The following is an 18,214-nucleotide window of genomic DNA, read 5'->3' as shown; positions in this document are numbered from 1 at the left end:
CGTTTTTAATTTTCTAGAAATTAATTTTCCAAGTACAATAAAATGGTAGCATTATTTCCATTATTTATGCCTGGCACAGTATGTGTCTACTTACTTGTTTACTTATTATCTGACCCCCCACCCCCGGCCAGAAGACAATCTCCACAAGGTTAGGGACTTTGCCTCTTTTGTTCACATCTGCTTCCCCAGCACCTAAAACAGTGTTTGATTCATGAAAGGTACTCAATAAATATTTGTGGAGTAAATGAATGAATTTCCATGTGGGTAAAAAGAAACAATCATATCCTTTACTAATGAGGAAAGAGAGACCCTGGGACTTAAAACGGTTTTTCATGAACAGATCCAATTTGCAAAACTGGAACTGAAGTTTAAAAGCTATTTTTCTTTCTGAAGCTCTGCTTCTGGGAAAATCACAGCTGCCAGCTTAGATGGTGGTTTTAACTGCCCAGTTACAAATTCTGCACAGTTGTACATATTGGCAGAGCTCAGCTTCCTTAAATGCTCTTGGATCACTAAGGAAATGGTGATTTTCCTTATTGATTTAACGCCATTTCTTCTTTTGTGAAAAATCCCATGCGCTGCTCAATGGAACACGTACAATAAAAACCAAACATTGGGGGCCAAAAATTAAGTAAGTCTCTCGTGTTCCTCTTCAGTCGTGTGATGCTAAACCATTTCTACTTTCAAGCTGGAGGGTTCGACCGTTTTCCCTTTTAAATTTAGCAGAGTGATTATTCCTCCTGATGGATTGCATATATGCGCCTTTTGATCTGTGAAATAGCTCGTTCCTGGGTGAACTTTAAGCTCTGAAGGAATGCCTGGAAAATACTGTTTACGAATCCTAGCAGAAATGTTTCACATTCTCTTTACTCCAAAATGGTGGCAGCAAACCACTCTCTCCAAGATTTTTCAAGAAGAGGGAAAAAGAACTTCGGGCCGCAGCACTGTGGTAACAAAATGATGATCATCCCTCCCACGGATTTTACTCAATGGTCTCCTAGAAGCTATAGTGTAGGAAAGCCGTCATCAGCAATTATTTATCACGAGCAGGATACTGAGCTAGGTCCATAGACTACAAAGAGGGAGGAGGCTTGGTTCCTACCCTCTGGAGCTGACAAATTAGCTGGCGAAGTAAGACACAAACCGCCAAGTGAAATTCACGGTCACTAATGGACAACATAGTGTCACACAGGATTCCCAAGAGTCCAGAGATAACTAGACAGCGCCTCTAGAGGAGATCGTCTTGAATTTGAGTTGGACCTTTAGTGGGGGTCTGGAGGAAGGAAAAGCAGGAGGCAGGAGGGTGGGAGACAGGCACATCAACAGGCAATTATAAGGCACTTCCATGCCTTGTAGATGGTGTCACGTAGGCCATGCATGGACGCCATTGCCGGGGGCCCCACCTGGCTGAGGTGAAGGTTGTAGCAGGTAGGGTACAGGACAGATTGGGGATGGCCTCGGATGTCACTCTCAGAACTTAGTGCTTGATTCTATAAGGAAAGAGGAGTCATCAAGCTTTTGAGCAGAAAGGATATAAGCTAAGCGGTGCTGCAGAGAAATGTAATCAAGCGGGGATCCGTGCTGTGCATTTAATTGGGGGTTCTTCAGAATTGAGATAATGAGACCCTGACCTAGGCTGGGGACAGTAAGATTATCTGCATCACACGGTACATTCCTGTGCATGCTTCTTAAGGATTTCTGCTGCATCGCACTCAGTATGCCTGCCTATCTCTGTCCTGTAAGACAGCGATGCTGTGATACTGCGTGCTGCTCAGAGGTGGCCTCATTCCTTCAGAGCCCCACGGTTTGCACAGGGAACAGGCCCAGGTGTGGTCTCTGCGCAAACCTCAGAGCCCACAAAGTCCACATCCTCAGTTTACTCATACAGAAGCCAGCTCATGAGTGACGGGTGTGGGACATGACGGGATCTCCTTACTGCACTTCAGCAATGCTTCCAAAGCAGGTCCAAAGTCTGCTTTGGGGTGTGTGTGTGTGTGTGTGTGTCCACATTCTGGCACCATCCAGAGGAATTTGGGTCCTACCTGAAGTTGAAGCTCCTTTCTTTACTCCACCCAGACCCCTTCCCTCCAGATCCTGCCTGGGCTCTACTTTATTTTTGTCAACTCCTAGCCTCGGCGCTTTCCCAAAACGCCCTCCAGCTTCTAGCCCTCTGCTCACACCCTGCTCTTTCTCGTGTCCTGTCCTTGACTGTGCCACCCCTTTTGGAGCGCTTTACAGCCCCAGCTTAAGTCTCACCACCTTCAGGACACCCCTCCACAGACACCACCGTCTCAGCCCCTGCCCTAGGTAGACCAAGGTCTCTCTCCTGAGAGCTCCACGCTACCTTGCCCGGGGCGCTCTTGCCGTGCCCCCGTGGTGTCTTACAATTGCCTGTTTACCTGCCGGACTCCCACCTTCCACCGTGAGCTCCCTGCGGCCAGGGACTGTGGGTACCCGTCACTGAACACCCAGCATCTAGCACGTACTAAGGCACGTACTGGCACTTACTAGGCGTTCCAATGCCTGATGAATGAATGAATGAATGACATTCGCCTTGCTGGTGCATTCATTCATTTAATAAACATTTAGGAAGCAATTGCTTACGATCGGCACTGTGGTCGTCAACATTTAAATGTCAAAATATACGACGGCACTCAAGTTCCAAATGATGTGTGCGTAAATTATGCATGTGGAATGAACATGCACACACAGCAAAGACTGCCTCCCTAGCTACAAATACCAAAGCTAGCAAATGCAGTAAACTGTGTACCAGATGTCCCTGAAATTGACAAAGAACCGAGAACCAAAAATGACAGTTAGCTCCATAAGGCCTGTAGAAGAAAAACGAAAAGAGTAAAAGAACAAAAGAACCTCCAGCAGAAGGAAGTGGCTATGGTTTTCTTCTATGCACTAGAGCTGGGGGTGGGGAGGATTTCTACAAGCATTCTATGCTGGGCAGGTTCATGTAAGCCTGAGTTCCTCAAGGGTTGGCTCTTAGGAGCTGTTAGGAAAATTCATTGCCATGCACGAGTCAGGGGACTGTTTTTTATTCCACCGGAAATTGTTAATGGGGACTGCATTAGTGGCCCCTTATTGTTCTGCCTGATGGAGAGACAGCAGGTTCACCCAAGCAGTTCTGGAACCCTGATCGCTGCCAATTAGGGGAGTATTGTCTGGCTGACATAATCAAGTGAGTATAAATATATTTATTGTGATTGGAAGGGGGAAGGGAGACAGCGGAAAGATTGAGGCAGAAGCTGCCACCCCTTGCCTGGCTCCAGCCTGGATCAAACTGAGCATTTCTGTCACCACGTGCTCTCAGTGAAAGTGGTCACTGGCTTCCTGAGGCGGAATTCACAGTCGAGAATTCAGGACTAACTAGAATTGTTTTTCCCAGAAGGGGCCCTGTCTCTCCTTATTTTTTGCTCCTCCCTCCTTCCCCTTTTTTCATGTTCACTTCTGTGGAAGCTGAATAGAGAAGAGAAACCAGATGCTGCGTTGATCACATTTTAATTCTGCCCTGTCTGCCATGCTACCCCCACTTAGCTTATCCACAGTTCAAAGCGATCGCAGACAGAACTCACTCCCCTCTCTGCCTCCCTGACGTACGAGTCTGTCTGGCACGGGGTTTATTTCATTGTCGACCGTGGAACTTTTGTAGGAATATCTGTCATGTGTCTCAGAGCTGGGGTTGAAAGACCCTGATAAAAATAGTTTCCTGCAGCGGACTGATATGGGAGGGATTTCTCACATCTAAACGGCTAAAAAAAGGAGGCACGTTTAGTCACATCTGGTGACATTCTCGTCTGACTGGAGAGCAGGGTCTGTGTAAGCATCTGCACAGATTTAAAAATGCAGGCCGTATCCCCAAACAAATGGCTTGGTCGGATACAAATGGCCGAAACACATTGTCATGGGGAAGGTCAACAAAAGCACCGATCCCTGGGCTGAATTTCAATTCTGGTCAACGCAGGGCCAGTCCGTCCAACCCATGACTTTTGTTCTCTCATCCTTGACTATCGGATAACAGCATTTATAGAGCCGACTTGATTTCAGCTCTTTTCCTCCACACTTGACCTGTGAGTGCTGCTCTGTTCTTGGCACCTGCGGGCCGGAGACCCTTTCCAACGGCTACCACAGAGTAAGGAACCCCTCCCCCCCCCCCCAATTCTTTGTGTCCTGTTTGTTCCCTGCAGCCCATAGTTCTTCACAACTGCAAATTGCTCTCAGCCTGTCTTGACTTTGACAGGAACGATTTTATTACTGGTAGCACGGATATGACACCTGACAATATAAGGCAAGGTGTAGATACACAAAATAAATTTATAGAGATCACTCAGCCTGAAGGCATCTGACCACCCTTATCCAGCCTGTTCCTGCTAAATTCTTCCTTCTTCAGCTGTTCAGGAATTGCCAAGGCCAATTGTCAAATTCTTTTTACCCAGCTACCAGAAATAAGTGTTTTGCTGAAATTTCAAGTCTTAATGGACAAAATACTTCATTTTTCTGTTTTCTACCTCTTGCCAGATGTATCATTTTTGGAGAACCAGAGCTCATTTATCTCCAAGGGAGAAAAAAAGTCATTCCATATTTACTGGTTAGCAAATTACCACTGAGAGTAAAAATACAGAGGAACTCTCACTCTGTTAATTAATGGGTTATTCGCCTTGGCTGAACCCTGGCTGATGGACAGCCACTGTTCCCTTCAAGTTGGCTTAATTTTCTCTCGTTGGTTTTTGTTTCCTTCTTCGTTTGATTCTGCTTTTGAGGACTGTGCCTGTATCCTTTGGGTCTATTTGTTTTGTAGGCCGATCCAGTTAAACCCCTAGCATTTATTGAGGAACCTGTCGTATCGGGTACTGCGGATTCCCCTGAAATCCTCCCGGCATGGAAGTTGGATGGAGTCACTTGTGCTGACTCTCCTAACCCATTGGTTTTCTGCTGTGTAGATGGGGCATGAAATAGCCATCTATCAAGAGATAGCGCCATGTCAGAAACTGAGGCTGGGTTCTGTAGTCACGGAGACCTGGGCCATACAGCAGTGCGATCTGGGGCACCTTCCTGTCTCTTCTGAGTCCTGCAGCCCTCACTATAGATCCTGATGGGAACAGCAGAACTGTCTGTTCTTCTGTACTTTGCTGTTCTCCATAACAAGATGGAGCCAAACAGGCAGTGAAGAGTCTGGTCTGACCACGTGATGTTGGTACAAGCTACAGACAGCTGTAAGAAGGTTTTTGGGGCCTGGGCATTTAGGTGGCATTTACTATTGTATTTGACACGTGTCACTTAGTTACAGGGATAAACCCTCTTGAACACACATGAAGTTCTGGACCTGATGGGGCATTAATTACATCTCACCTCATTTTGATTCTTTTTACTCAGGGTGCTTCCTACTAGGAAATGATCAAAGAAAAGCCAAAAGTCCCCTTGATAGCATTACGCCAATGTCAGTTTCCTGGTGCTGATACCATGCCGTGGTGACGTACAATGTCACCCCCATGGGAAGAAGATGAAGAGGACAGGAGACAAATTTTTGCAACTTCCCGTGGGTCAATAGTTATTTCAAAATAAAAAGTTTAATGAGAGAGAGAGAGAGAGAGAGAGAGAGAGTATGGAATGGCAATTGGAGAAATGGGTGCTCGCATTGGTTTTTACTTCCTGGCTGAACAAACATTTACATTTTGTTTGCCTCTTCCTCCCCTTTTTTGCATCTCGATCTTGTGAGCAGTCAGCCATAAAAGGGCTCATTTTTCTGTAGAAGAGAAAAAGGAAGCAGAGGGGCCAAGAGAACCCCTGCCAACATTGGGTTAGAAGGCCTACTTCCTGTCTTTCCCCACTCTCTTTACCTACACAAACTTACCTTCTGCAATCACAGTCCCGTCGTCCTTCCTTCCCACTTGAGAGGAGATACCTACAAGTGAGCCCCTCCACCTACACGAGGTGTCCATCCCTTCCTTGTGTTTCCAGAGCTCAGTCCTTGTACGTAATCGCCCCATGTGAGTTCCTTCTAACCCTGGTTTAATAACCACCTGTCTGGCAATAGCTTCCAACTTTATATGTCTGCTCAGACTTTTACGCTGAGATCCACACCTATGTATCCAACCCCTGACTAGGAATCTCCACCTAGATGTTTCCCAAGCCTTTCAAACTCCTTCCAAATTATCTTTTTCCTCCGATGGTCCCTTAACTCTGAGAATGTTATCACCGTCTACCGTATCATCAACAGCAGAAATGGGAGAGCCATTCTGGACCCACACTGGTCAAATATGGTAGCTGCCAGCCACGTGTACTATTCAGTACTTCAAATACGGTCGGTGCAAATTAAGATGGGCTGTAATTATAAAGTACACACCAGAGTTAGTCCAGTAAAAAAGAATGCACAATATTTCAGTAGTACTTTTTATTGATTTCATGTTGAAATGATAGTATTCGGGATATATTGTGTTAAATGAATTATTAAAAATGAGTTGTTTTTTTTAATGTGCTACTGAAATATTTAAAGTGGCATATGTGGCTCGCATTTGTGGCTTGCGTATTTCGGCCGGAGAGCGCTGCTCTAGACTCCTTTCTGCCTCTCAGCCACCGCCAGTTAGTCGAAGTAATACACCAGGGACAATATTAGTGAAGTGCACAGGCTGAATTTGAATTCTGGCCCTGCCGTATCTCGATACACGTGAACTTGGGCAATTTTGTTGCCTCTTTGCTCCCGAGTTTCCTCATACGTCAGATGGGTATAATAACAGGACTTACTCCTCAGGATCTTGCAAGTGTTAAATGAGATAACACGTAAAGCACTTACCCTGGAATCAAAACCCAATGTCAAGAGAAGGAGCACAGTCTCTCACTGTCAGATTTCAGGCCCTCACCGTTTCTGACCACTGCATTGGTTTGGCTGTCTGGAGTTCCACCTCGCCCTCCAGTCCTTCATGCTGCACCAGACTGAACATTTCGGAATGCAAATGTTAGCAACCCTTTCAGTGATTCCTCCTCACCCTTGGCATAAAGTTCAACGTCCTTGGCAGGCTGTGCAAGGCCCTTCATGATCTGCCCCCCCCCCCCCAATCACCAATCCCATCTCACACCAATCCACTATGGTTATAATGAACCAGATGGTCTCCCCAACTCCTATTTACATGGATCATTCCCTCCATCGGTGATGTATGTGCCCTCGGCCTGTCTGCAAGGCTCAGTTTACTTGTCATCTCACTCGGGAAGCTCCCCCTTGTCTCTCCTGCACCTGTACCCTTCCCAGGGGGGTTAGGAACTCTCCTCTGGCCTCCTCAACCACTTGAGATTTGGCTCACTTGCTTGGTCAACTTGTGTGTCTTTCCATCAAGACTGGGAGCCAGCTAAAGTCTAGGACCGCTCTCTAATCCACTCTGGATCCCCACGGAGCACAATGACTGGCACAAAGTGCGGCCCAGTAGATGTCTGCTGAGCGAATGCATAAAGCATAGGAGATAGTCCCGAGAGAGGTAAGGAGAGTGAAAGCCCGGTGAGGTCAAGCAGCAGAAAATCTGAAGACCAGACTGAGGAGAAATCACCACTCCTCGGCCATGCAGACAGAGTTAGCAGAGAAAAGGGTCTGGACAAGTAGTCAGTAATGGAGGATTAGAAATAAAAGAGAATAAAAAAGAGAAGATCAAGAGGGGAACAGAACCCCATTTGGTACCACTGGGGGTTCAGTAGCTTCCTCTACAGTGGCCAGGAAGAGGCAAAGCTCTAGAAAAGCACAAATCATATTTAAAAATAATAATAATAAAAAAAGGATGATGTATCAGCAACCAATTCAAGGATTATTTGTCATCGGGACTAGAGACACAGATAATATAAGTAAATGTCAACCTGGTGACCATGTGACAGGACTACTAATAATTCACTGGGAACGGTGCCCAGGAGGTTTTTTTTTTTTACTGTGGTGCAAATGCCAAGCGTGGAAAAACTTGACAAGTTATAGATACGGGAGAGCAGATAGTGAATTTGAGAATAACGATGTGAAATGCCAGAATAATCGCAAGCATCTGAATACGTAAGAAGGCTTAGAGGATTCCTGCTTTAACACAAATATGGATTACAAGAAAATTCACTTACAGAAACTGAAATTCCAATCTCTAAAACCCACTTATCAAAACACGTAGTATTTCGGAACGCGTAACAGGAAGAGCGTGCTTTTTGGCCCACACAACATTGAAAGTGGCAAATAACACACGAAAGGCAGAGAAAGTGGGAAGCATGACATTTTGTGGCTCCCCGCATATACGGATGAGAGAATGTATGCCTCTACATGCCAACCATAACGTTCACAGGAACACCTAAAGGCTCCATTCCAAGATGGCGGGTCTCATGCCACAGATCGGCCCGCTCCCCAGTTTTTATGTCAGAGACCTAACAGGGCAAGCGTTGTGTGATGTGAAGGGCAGCAGAGAGAATGGACAGGACAGGGTGGAAAGGTCAAATGATTGCTTGCCATTAATCTTAACAAGGGACCGTCTACCACTTTGAGATTCCTGTGGAGAAGGTAAACATTTGGGATATACTTACACTAGAATGTTTGTCTGAAATTCAAATGGAACCGGGCATTCTGTATTTTATCTAGCGACCCTACTTAGTGAGGGCTACATTTCCTCGCTCCTACTTTCCGTGAGCCACAGCCTGTCTCAGTCATTGTTAGCTATTGTGGAATATGCACAAAGTAGTGGGAGCTAGCAAGCACGGAGTGCCTCCTATGTGCCAGGCACCATTCTAAGTGCTTTGGGTGGTATTTTAAGTATTCAGATATCTTCACTAGAACACTAGAAGGCAGGTATTATGATCATTCCTGTTTTAAAGATGAGAAAACGGAGACCCCGAGAGATTAAATAACTTTCTCAGGATCACCCAGATAGCTGGTGGGACAGCCAGGACTCGAATTCTAGTAGCCAAACTCCAAAAGGCCAGGTGCTTGCCCACCTCACTGAATGTGGCAGCAGCACCAAGCAAGGGGTAAATACGCCGAGTCCCCCAGAAGAACAAGAGAGGAGAAGAGCATAGGGTATGACAAGGGCAGACCCCGAGTCAGGTTTAGAAGGAACAGTTGCAGTTAGACCCGATGCCTTTGTTTAAGTTGGAAAAGTGTGCCCCTAACTTTGGGCAGACGCAGCCCCACATCAGGCCTCAAAGTTTGATAGAAGAGCGCCCGGTTGGATTTTAGCCCCCACGGCAGGCTGAGCCACAGGCCCTTGTGAGTAAACAACCTGCACAACGGTACATAGCAACCTGGGTCAGGTGACGGAAGGAAGACCACTGCAGAGGTGAGGATGGAGAGGGAGTGCTTGGAGAATAATGAGAAGCCATTTCCTAAGGCATGTGTGCATGGCTGTGTGGTATTCTGAAGTCCATTTGGACTTAGATCCCCATGGGATGGGGAAGAGATTGCGGAAGACCTAAAATGGCAAGAGGAGAGTCTTGAGCAGATCTGGGAGGTAGTGCGACAACATGGCATCGATCCATGAGTGAGAAAATGACTGTCAGAAAGTGTGAATCAGAAACCTTCAGCACCCAGGAGTCCTTGTTCTATCAAGCAAGCAGGATGGGGGAGAGGGTGAATGGGGGCATGGTAGACAGCAGCCTAATGAAAAGACATAAAAAGGGGATGCCTGGGTGGCTCTGTCGGTTGAGTCCAACTCTTGACTTCAGCTCAGGTCACGATCTCACTGTCACGGGTGGAGCCCGGCATTGGGCTCTGAGCAGAGCAGGGAGCCCGCTTGAGATTGTCTCTCTCTCCCTCTGCCCCCCTCCCCCACTTGCGAGCGTGCTCTCTCTCTCTCTCTCTCTCTCTCTCTCAAAATAAGTAAATACACATTAAAAAAAAAAAGACATAAAAGGAAACTCAACAGGCTAGGAAAGTGGACAAGGAGTGGGGAACAGAAAACACAAAAGAGGGAAAGTGAGTGAAAAAGACAAATTTCTTCCACGTTGCATTTCCCTGAGTATGGGCCTGAAAGAGAAGCTGACCCTGCTCTGGTTTACGTTCTTTCCTATAAGGTTATTAGAGCACCACGTAACGAAAGGGCCACTGACGTGTCCCAGTTTGATCTCAGGAAGGCATTGGGGTGCATTTTTCATGAGCTCCCAGGGAACAGAATGAAGAAAACCGTGGAGAACGGTACGGAGTCAATCCTCAGAGTGCGTCGATGAATACGTTCGTGTCAACCTGGAGGGAGTCATTCAGGAAGAAATTGAGCTCGGAGATCACCAGTTTGCCTGCGATCACACAGCTGGTGGAGGAAGGAGCAGGACCCTCGCCCAGCTGTTCTTGACTCCAAAGCCTGTGTTCCATTTAGTACAGAGTAGAGGCCACAAAGGCATTAAGCTTGCTTGTACGGAAGGAGTCGGGAGAGAAGCCAGAGTGGGGGAATATAAATCCGTGCCCAGACCATGGCGATGGACTGAAGACCTGGCCAGTGGCGAGGTCCCAAACAAGATCTAAGCCAAAAAGACGACGTTTGAACCTCACGTTTTGGCTCCCAAAAGCCTCTCGCAGAATCACAAGCGGAGAGGCCTAGTGTGGCCCCTCTTCACGCTGGGGGACCCTGGTGCTTTTTTCCTCCTGGTTTGCTGTGGAACCCCGACGGCCAGCAGTCTCACGCGTGGTTAAAGCTCTGTCGTGTGGCTGCAGGGATCAAACGTGTCCTTCCGCTCAGCCGGGCTGAGACCATTTCCTCAAATACTGGGCTCAAACCTATGTAACGCATTTTGAGAAGAGCACTGACAGACGGTGGTGTTACCTGAAGGAAATGACCGGAAGAGCGAGGAGCCTGAGCCCAGTCACCTGGAGGGTGGTGGAGGACCCAGGGACAGTCACAAGATTTTGAGACTTGTGAGAGTCATCTTTATACATTCCTTTTGGTTTTTTTTCTCCTTAGGGAAGGATTCAAACTGAAAATTACAGCGAGACATTTGCTCCAATATAACCAATGCACCACACTGTTTCCAATTCAACCTCCCCTCTGCCCATTCTCGGTCATCTCAATAAATTAGAGAGAGACCGGGTCACGTCCAACTTTGAGAATCTGAGGTTTAGGGCATCAAAACTAGCAGTTAAAAAGAAAGAGACTACTTGAAGCAAAGCAAATACAGGCGTTCCTCAGTTCAAGCAAACTCAAATTATGACCTACATTTCCAAAAAAGATAAGAATAATTGTTAACTATTCATCGGATGGAAGTAAGGCGCATTAGCATCCTTCCTGCTGGCAGCTTTTTAGTGCCTTTATGGGGCGACTGGGTATGTAGAAATGTAGTTACCTCCAACTTTTGAGGGATAGACTTATCAAATGAAGCAAAGTAAACTGTCATACGGGTTAATGTCCACTTTTGCAAGCTTTGAGACCAGCGAATTCAAAAATGACCCGTATTCCAATAATAAATAGGGGCTTGGGAATATAAGTGACAAGAAGATTAAAGCACTTGTGACCACACAGTCATCGACTCTCTGCTTTTGTGCTTTGCCCAAATAAGAATTAAGGTAGCGCCGAGTGCAGACTGAGGGACAGGAGAGAGGGTGCTGAGCGCGGGCTGATAGCATCTGGGAGCGAAGTTGCAACCGTGGTGACGACAGGGCCAGAAGACGGAGGTTTTCAAATATATGACAAATGAGCCAAGCGTTCAGAGCCCAAATCAATAAACACAAACATGAAGTGAACAGACGGGAAGAGAAGGAAAAGAGAACGTGAAGGCACCGTAAAATGCCGGTGATACGTTTGAAGAGAAATCATGATGTGAATAGAAATTAGGAAGTGAAGGGGGAGTTGGGGAGAAAGGAGAAGCCTGGGGATTTGTAAAAGGTCTGTCTGTCTCTTCGCTGCCCTCCACTCACATCCACCACCACCACCACCCCCCCCCACCCTCCTGCCCTTCTTGTAGGGCTCGTGGAATAATTTCTGATTCTGGGGGGCAGGTAGGTATCTTTCATGCTCCATTCTTGTTTGGATTTTGCCAGCGGGATTCATGGTGTTTCTGTAGACAATTGTTATTGCTTTAGGGAACAATCAGGATAAAACAAGGAAACAGCAAGTGATAGCTCAGCCTCGGGAGGCGGCAGAAATACCGGGCTTGAATTTTGCGGGTGTGTGAGAATTGCTCCCATCAATTTCTTGGCTGAAGGACAGCCACCCAGGAAGGTCTGGGGGCCCTGAGCTCGTTGGTAATTACCCTGAACTAGTGCAGGACTTTCCATGTTTGCTAGGACCGGCAGAGGCACCGCGGTGAAGGAAAGCGAACACAGCCTCGCCAGCCAGCAGACTTGCACGGTAATCGCCCCCCTCAGTTTCCCAGCTATGAAATGGGAGTGGCGGTCGGGTAGCACTAGGAATAACGATCATAATCATATTAATGTAGCAAAGTGCAGGTGAGGCCCTTGGCCCATGGTAGACCATATGGATACGTGGAACTTAGTCTCAGCCGGTTCTGGTCTCCGGACTTGGGTGAGGCATGGTCTGCGTGAGCTCCCTGCGTGGCTGTCCTGGGGCTTCCTTTACAGATAGCAGTGCAGTCACTGAGCTCCCGGCAGAGGGCAAAGTTTAGAAACCAAATCGGTCTTCTGTTTCTCAGCCTTCCGTTTCGCCACTGTCCTTTGGTTTGGGCTGTCTCTTCTCTGTACTTACGGGATTGTCTTGATTACAGGACGTCGTGTCGTACCTTCTGCTGTTGCTGCAGCCGGGACTCCATAGGGAGTAGAGAGAAGCTAGCGCTCACCTGGGGTTAAGTGAACAAAAACGGAGATTTAAGAAGCCGGACAGTGGTATAGGCTTGGTGGATTTCTAAAAACGATTTGGAGACTGTTTACAAGAAAGGGAAGTAGAGGGGCGCCTGGGTGGCTCAGTCGGTCGGAGCACGCAATTCTTGATCTCGGGGTTGTGAGTTCAAGCCTCCCACTGGATGGAGAGATTGCTTAAAAATAAAGTCTTAAAAAAGAAAAGAAAGTTAAGTTTGATAGGCCAGACTGGTGTGGATTACAGAAGAGTAGGCTGATAAATAGCCAGAAAGAAGAGCAAATGACTCTTTGTCCACTTGTCTTGGCGCCACTGGCTTTAGAAGGCAGGGGAGGGGAGGGGACATGCACAGGGACACTCTCCTGATTTGTCTCCACCTTCTCCTCCCTTCCCCTCGCCATCCCTCCCCACCCAAAACCAAAAAAAAAAAAAACCTTAAGCAGGAAAAGAGGAGCTAATTAAAAAGGAGGAAAACATCCTTGAGACCAGTGAAATCTCCCTAATCCACAGTGACAGGCAGGGACCTATAGAACAGCAATTTGATTAAAAAAGGATATAAGGGATTTAGAGGGACTCTCCAGTTGTGTCAGGTTTGTCTGCACGTCTTTGAAACATATTTATTTGGCTCCCAAAGCTAAAAACAAGCTGAGGAGATGGTTCCCATGGGGAAATATTTCCCATGGAAAATAGGGAGCCGTCTCAAGGCAAGGCCAAAGGGTGGATTGAGACCCTAGGAGGTTGGCAGAGGGTCTACAGGAGGTGCGCTGGTAGAGAGAGCATCCCAAGGTCAGGGTCGGTGAAGCCAGCCTCGCCGAGGGGGTAACAGACTGCCATCCCAGATGGGGAGGAGAGAACGGCACACCTCTCCCGCCCACGTCTCATCTCTCGCTCCAGGACCCGCTGCCCGTGAGTTACCTGTCATCGGAGACAGCCCTGTGGCTGCTTCCAGCCGAGGTGAAACAGCCAGAGGATGGTTGTCACGCAGGAAACACACCTGCAGGGAAGACGGAGCACACCCTGGGGGTTCTTCCTGAGCCACTTCCTTGTGTCTTCAAGACTTGCGTCAGCAGATCAACCACCGAGGAATTAATGTTCTCGGACGGGCCGTGGAGGTCCCCTCTAGCTCCCTGCCGGTCATGCGGGGGGATTTGTGCCTTCCTAGGGCTTTGGAGGCGGAAATAATGAGTCACCTAGGGACAAGAGGAAAATAAGAACGTCTCATGTGTGCAAAATCATTTAAAATGGAGGCTCTTAGAGAGTACTAAAATCTCAGCCAACTAGCCAGAAATGGTTTAGTGGAGTATATTTCACTTGTCTTTGCTTACTCTGGTTGCCATAAAGTCTGAAATGTTTATGCCCCTTAGAGAGAACACCTGTGGAAACAGGCCAGGTCCTCCAGAGAAGGCTATTTATTCCCCTGAGATCCTGAACCTAAAGAGGAATGGTCCTGCGTCCCTGGCTGGGGAGGTCTGGATAAGCATGGGAGCTGTTGGTTGTAAATCCTTGAAAGCAGAGGCCCCTGACGGCCATTCCCAAGTACATGGCTATCTATCTGCAAGCTTGGTGCTGCCTCAACTCCCACTTAGCCTCTACACGTGGCCACAGATCCGCATCTCCAGAGAAACCAGAAGGAGGATCTCACTAGAATAGGATTTGAGGGTTTCTATTTTAAAGGCTCCAGAAGACGAGTTAGAAGTAATTCAAGAGCAGGCACAGTAAAGAAATACGTACGCCTTGTTAGACCTTCAGCGAGAAGGCTAACATTTTCAACATGGCCAGCTGATTAAGAGGTATTCTGTAAGCAGGGATTCCGCTGGTTTAGAATAGAGCACAACTGTCATTTGAAAGCTCCAAATGAGGAAAGGCCAGCCCTTGATCTCTTGGCCAGGCTCAGCCTTTTTCTTTCCTTTTTCTCACTTTCTTCTCCAAAAGAGATGGATTTGGGTCCCTAGGAGAATATTTAAACAATAGCCAGCAGGTGAATCCGAAGGTAGTTGTCCCTCCTAAGCCTACACGTTTTCAGGAAGGGCCATCTATGACCTTTCTCAGCGTCCTGGTCCGACACCTAACGCCCAAGGAAAGGCAACTAAGGCAAAAAGTCTCCAACCACAGCTCTAGAGTTCAGATGAAAGAAAAACACACCGTAGGGGTTTCAACACGAATCATTAACCTAGACTCAAAAGCGGGAGTGAGGGTCTAGTCACTCTAAGAGGAGCAGAAACACCTTTCCAGGAAACTCAGGGAATTTAAGTGTCAGGGAGCGAGTAATTGCAGATGGCTTCTAGCTCTTTCCCGGCAAAGTAACTCATGTGCTGTAGGGGCTTGAGACTCGTTGAAATGTTAAAGTTTACACGCCTTAAAACACACAGGAGACAATGAGGACAATCACCAAACCTGCCTAGATAAAGACTGCGGGCACTCAAGATGAAAAAAAAAAAAAAAAATTTACGGGATGGAATCCACGGTTTGGGGTGCACCATTGCCCTCTATTGGATTAAATAAATCAGACCTCTAGTGTGGGAGTATGTTTTATTATCTCCGGCTGAGTTTGCCGAGAAGTCAGGGCACCTTCGAGTGGAAAATTAATTGATCCTTGTAAATGGGTCCTCTGTCTGCTGCCCCTTCCCCGAGGAAATCAATTACAGTTATAATTCTGAGGGCAGGTTGCTGATCGCGTTTTCATTCACTCAGCGTTTCCCAGGTGCCTACTAAGCACCGGTTCGATACGCTAGGGAATCTGAGGATAAATGACAGCAACCACTCCTACCATTTATTGAACGCCTACTGTGTGCCGGCGTCTTTATACGCATTAACACCCCTCTGGAGTCAATGTGGTTACTCCTGGCTAATGGATAAGCAGGACGCTGGGAAAATGAGTGACACCTCTCGGATTTAAATCCAGGCCCATCTACTCCTAAGCCCACACTCCGTCCACTAAGCTACAACTCTTCCCCTCCAGAAGTTTACAAACTATTAGGGGAAGTAGGATATACATATAAACACCTGTACCCGGGGTCCACAACGTATAGCCAGTAGGCCAAATTCTACCCATCACATGTGTTTGCCCATGAGCCAAGATGGTTTTCACATTCGTAAATGGTTGGGAGAAAAAAATCAGGAGAAGAAGAATACTTTGTGGCATGTAAAAAGTATATGAAATTCAAGCTTCGGTGTTCGAAGTTTTATTGGAACCCAGCTACACCCATTCCTTACCATTCTCTCAGGCTGCCTTCGGGACTACAACTGCACGACTGAGTGGTTGTGGCAGAGACTGTATGGGCCGCAGAGCCCAAAATATTTACTCTCTGGTCCTTCCAGAAAAGGTTTGCCGACTCCTCCTCTATACTCCAAGGTGAAATGTTACATATCAACAGGAGAGGCTTGTAAAAAGCGTTCTGGGACTTAAGAAGAGGGGAAACTAACATTTAACCCACGGTGGGAGGTGTCGGAAGGATCTACAGGTGTGCTCTGTTTTAAGACTCAACACATGAAAACCCAGCATTTAAAACAGATAAGGTAAAAGCAGTTATTTGCATAACAAATTTTCCTTTTCATTTTGTAAAGGGATTCACCATGGGGTTGCTTTATAGAGTGAGCCTCTATAATGCATGCTAATATGATTCCACTTACAAATACTCTATTCCTAATAACTTTCCGAGAACATATCTATTGTGTACCGTGAGGCTTAGCTATAATCTTTTTTTTTTTTTTTCCTGGTAGTGTAAGGTTTCTTACTGCTGAAAAGTAATGGAGTTGACCTTGCCAATTCAGCGGGGAGGGTAAGCGTTCTGCGTTACCTTCTCGTTGTCTCCAAGAGGGGCTTTGCCTGACAAATAGAAAAATGCCGTGGGTTCCAAGTCTCTGCATTATGTGAAATTAACCGGCCGGGAGAATTTTACGTTTCTAGCCAACCTCCTCTTGGTAACTGCAGTTAAAGTCCTCACATGTAAACTCATCACTATTCTATCGCTTCATTTCATACACAAGATGCAAATTAATAAAAATCACAATATTTATAAGGAGCAATGTTTCTCTCTTAAAAAAAAAAAAGAACACATTAGCTTAACTGAATTACAAGTGCAAGTCATATCATATTTAAATTAGAGTTCTCCCCCAACAAAATAGGAAGTGGTGTTGCCAGTTCAGTATAGGACCCAGTTCCTTCTTTCTTCGGGTCCTGAGCCTGAATCTTCCAGCAGCTTTGCGGTGTTATGCAATTGCTCTTTTCAAGAGATGCATAAAACGGAAGCCGCGGCTATTCATAGCCAACTTAGGAGGAGCTGAAATCTTTCAAGAAGTTTCTTGCCTGGTACCATCTCGACAGTAACTACGTGTTTCTGAACACATCCAATTAATCTGGATTTCACAGGGCGGCTCTTTTAAAGAGCCGTCTTGTGGCTTTTGTTTTCATCCTCTGTGGTGACTCTATCTTAGAAGTGGACATACATTCCTGGTATCTAAGCCTGAATGTTTTTCGGGTGTTTTGGTGGTAAAAGAAGCCTAAATGGAAATGCAAGGGCAGAGAAAATCATGCGTGGGGAAGTCCTGTGCCGCCAAATGGCGTAGATCTGTGTCGCGGGGCTGCTAATGGATATTTTGCGCAATCCATAAAGGGGCAAAGTGAGAGAGACACAGAGGGAGGGTGAGAGGCAGAGCCAGCATTAAGGGCAGGAGCCCTGCATGGTTCTGAGGCAGGATTCCTGGGCAAACGGCGTCGTCAACGGGCTTGCGGTGGGCGGGGGAAGCTGATGGAGGTGGCTTGACTGCCTCCGGAAACTGTCACCTCAAGTTCACATTCTCCAGCAGGTAGCTTTGCAGCCATTTCTGAAGCTCAGCGCTGGAAGGAAACGCACATTTAATCTGTCTGTGAGGTTCTTTAAAGAGATGTCTCTCTCTTCATCTCCCCCTGAGGTCAGGAGCACGGTAACTGCACACAGTAGCTAGAAGGCTCCATTGCGTTCTTGAATTCCTGAGGTGGCCAGCATCAATCGATGCATCGTGGAAGGTACTGACTATAAAACAAATGGACAAACACTGAGCAAAATATGGTAGTTCAGTGTTCTTCTTCCCTGGTGGTAATTCGAAAGTTTTCGAAGTTAATACTAATGGGTACAGACAAATGGGATAGAAATTTCCATGCATTTTTATGACCAAACAGAAGCCCAAGCCCTGGGGGGGGGGGGGGGGCGGGCCCTGCTATTAGGGAAGCAGGGAGCAGTAAATGCAAGGGGAGAAATTGCAAAACGCCGTGATTTCAACGAGACCAGAACACTCCCCCACTCCCCCCTGAACGTCTCCCTCCTACCAAAGAGCATCTGAACAGATTTCATTTCACAAATGGAAATGGGACGCAAACAAATTTTTTCAAAGTGATCTCATTAAGAGTGGGCCTGGTTTCATTGGGTTTTCAGAGCCAGGATTAATATTATAAGCTGGAGAGTTCTGTTATGGGCCCCGGGGGGAAG

The 18,214-nt window shown here is 46.9% G+C and overlaps 1 protein-coding gene across 3 annotated transcripts in view; it reads left to right on the top strand.

The window, feature by feature from the left end:
* GRAP2 (GRB2 related adaptor protein 2) overlaps positions 1 to 18,214 on the top strand; it is a 62,122-nt gene that overhangs the window by 20,831 nt on the left and 23,077 nt on the right. Inside the window, exon 1 of one of the 3 annotated variants that reach the window (XM_040490765.1) lies at positions 1,939 to 3,190. The exons of the other annotated variants lie outside the window; for them this stretch is intronic. The gene's annotated coding sequence lies outside the window, so the exon portion shown is untranslated. Of the gene's footprint in view, positions 1 to 1,938; positions 3,191 to 18,214 lie in introns of those variants that run through there. 3 annotated transcript variants of the gene reach the window in all.

Source organism: Herpailurus yagouaroundi, unplaced genomic scaffold, assembly GCF_014898765.1.
Source record: "Herpailurus yagouaroundi ecotype Mexico unplaced genomic scaffold, PumYag 182, whole genome shotgun sequence".
Lineage (NCBI taxonomy): Eukaryota > Metazoa > Chordata > Mammalia > Carnivora > Felidae > Herpailurus > Herpailurus yagouaroundi.
The sequence above is the reverse complement of the archived record's forward strand: the minus strand, read 5'-3'. Positions and strand labels throughout refer to the sequence as shown.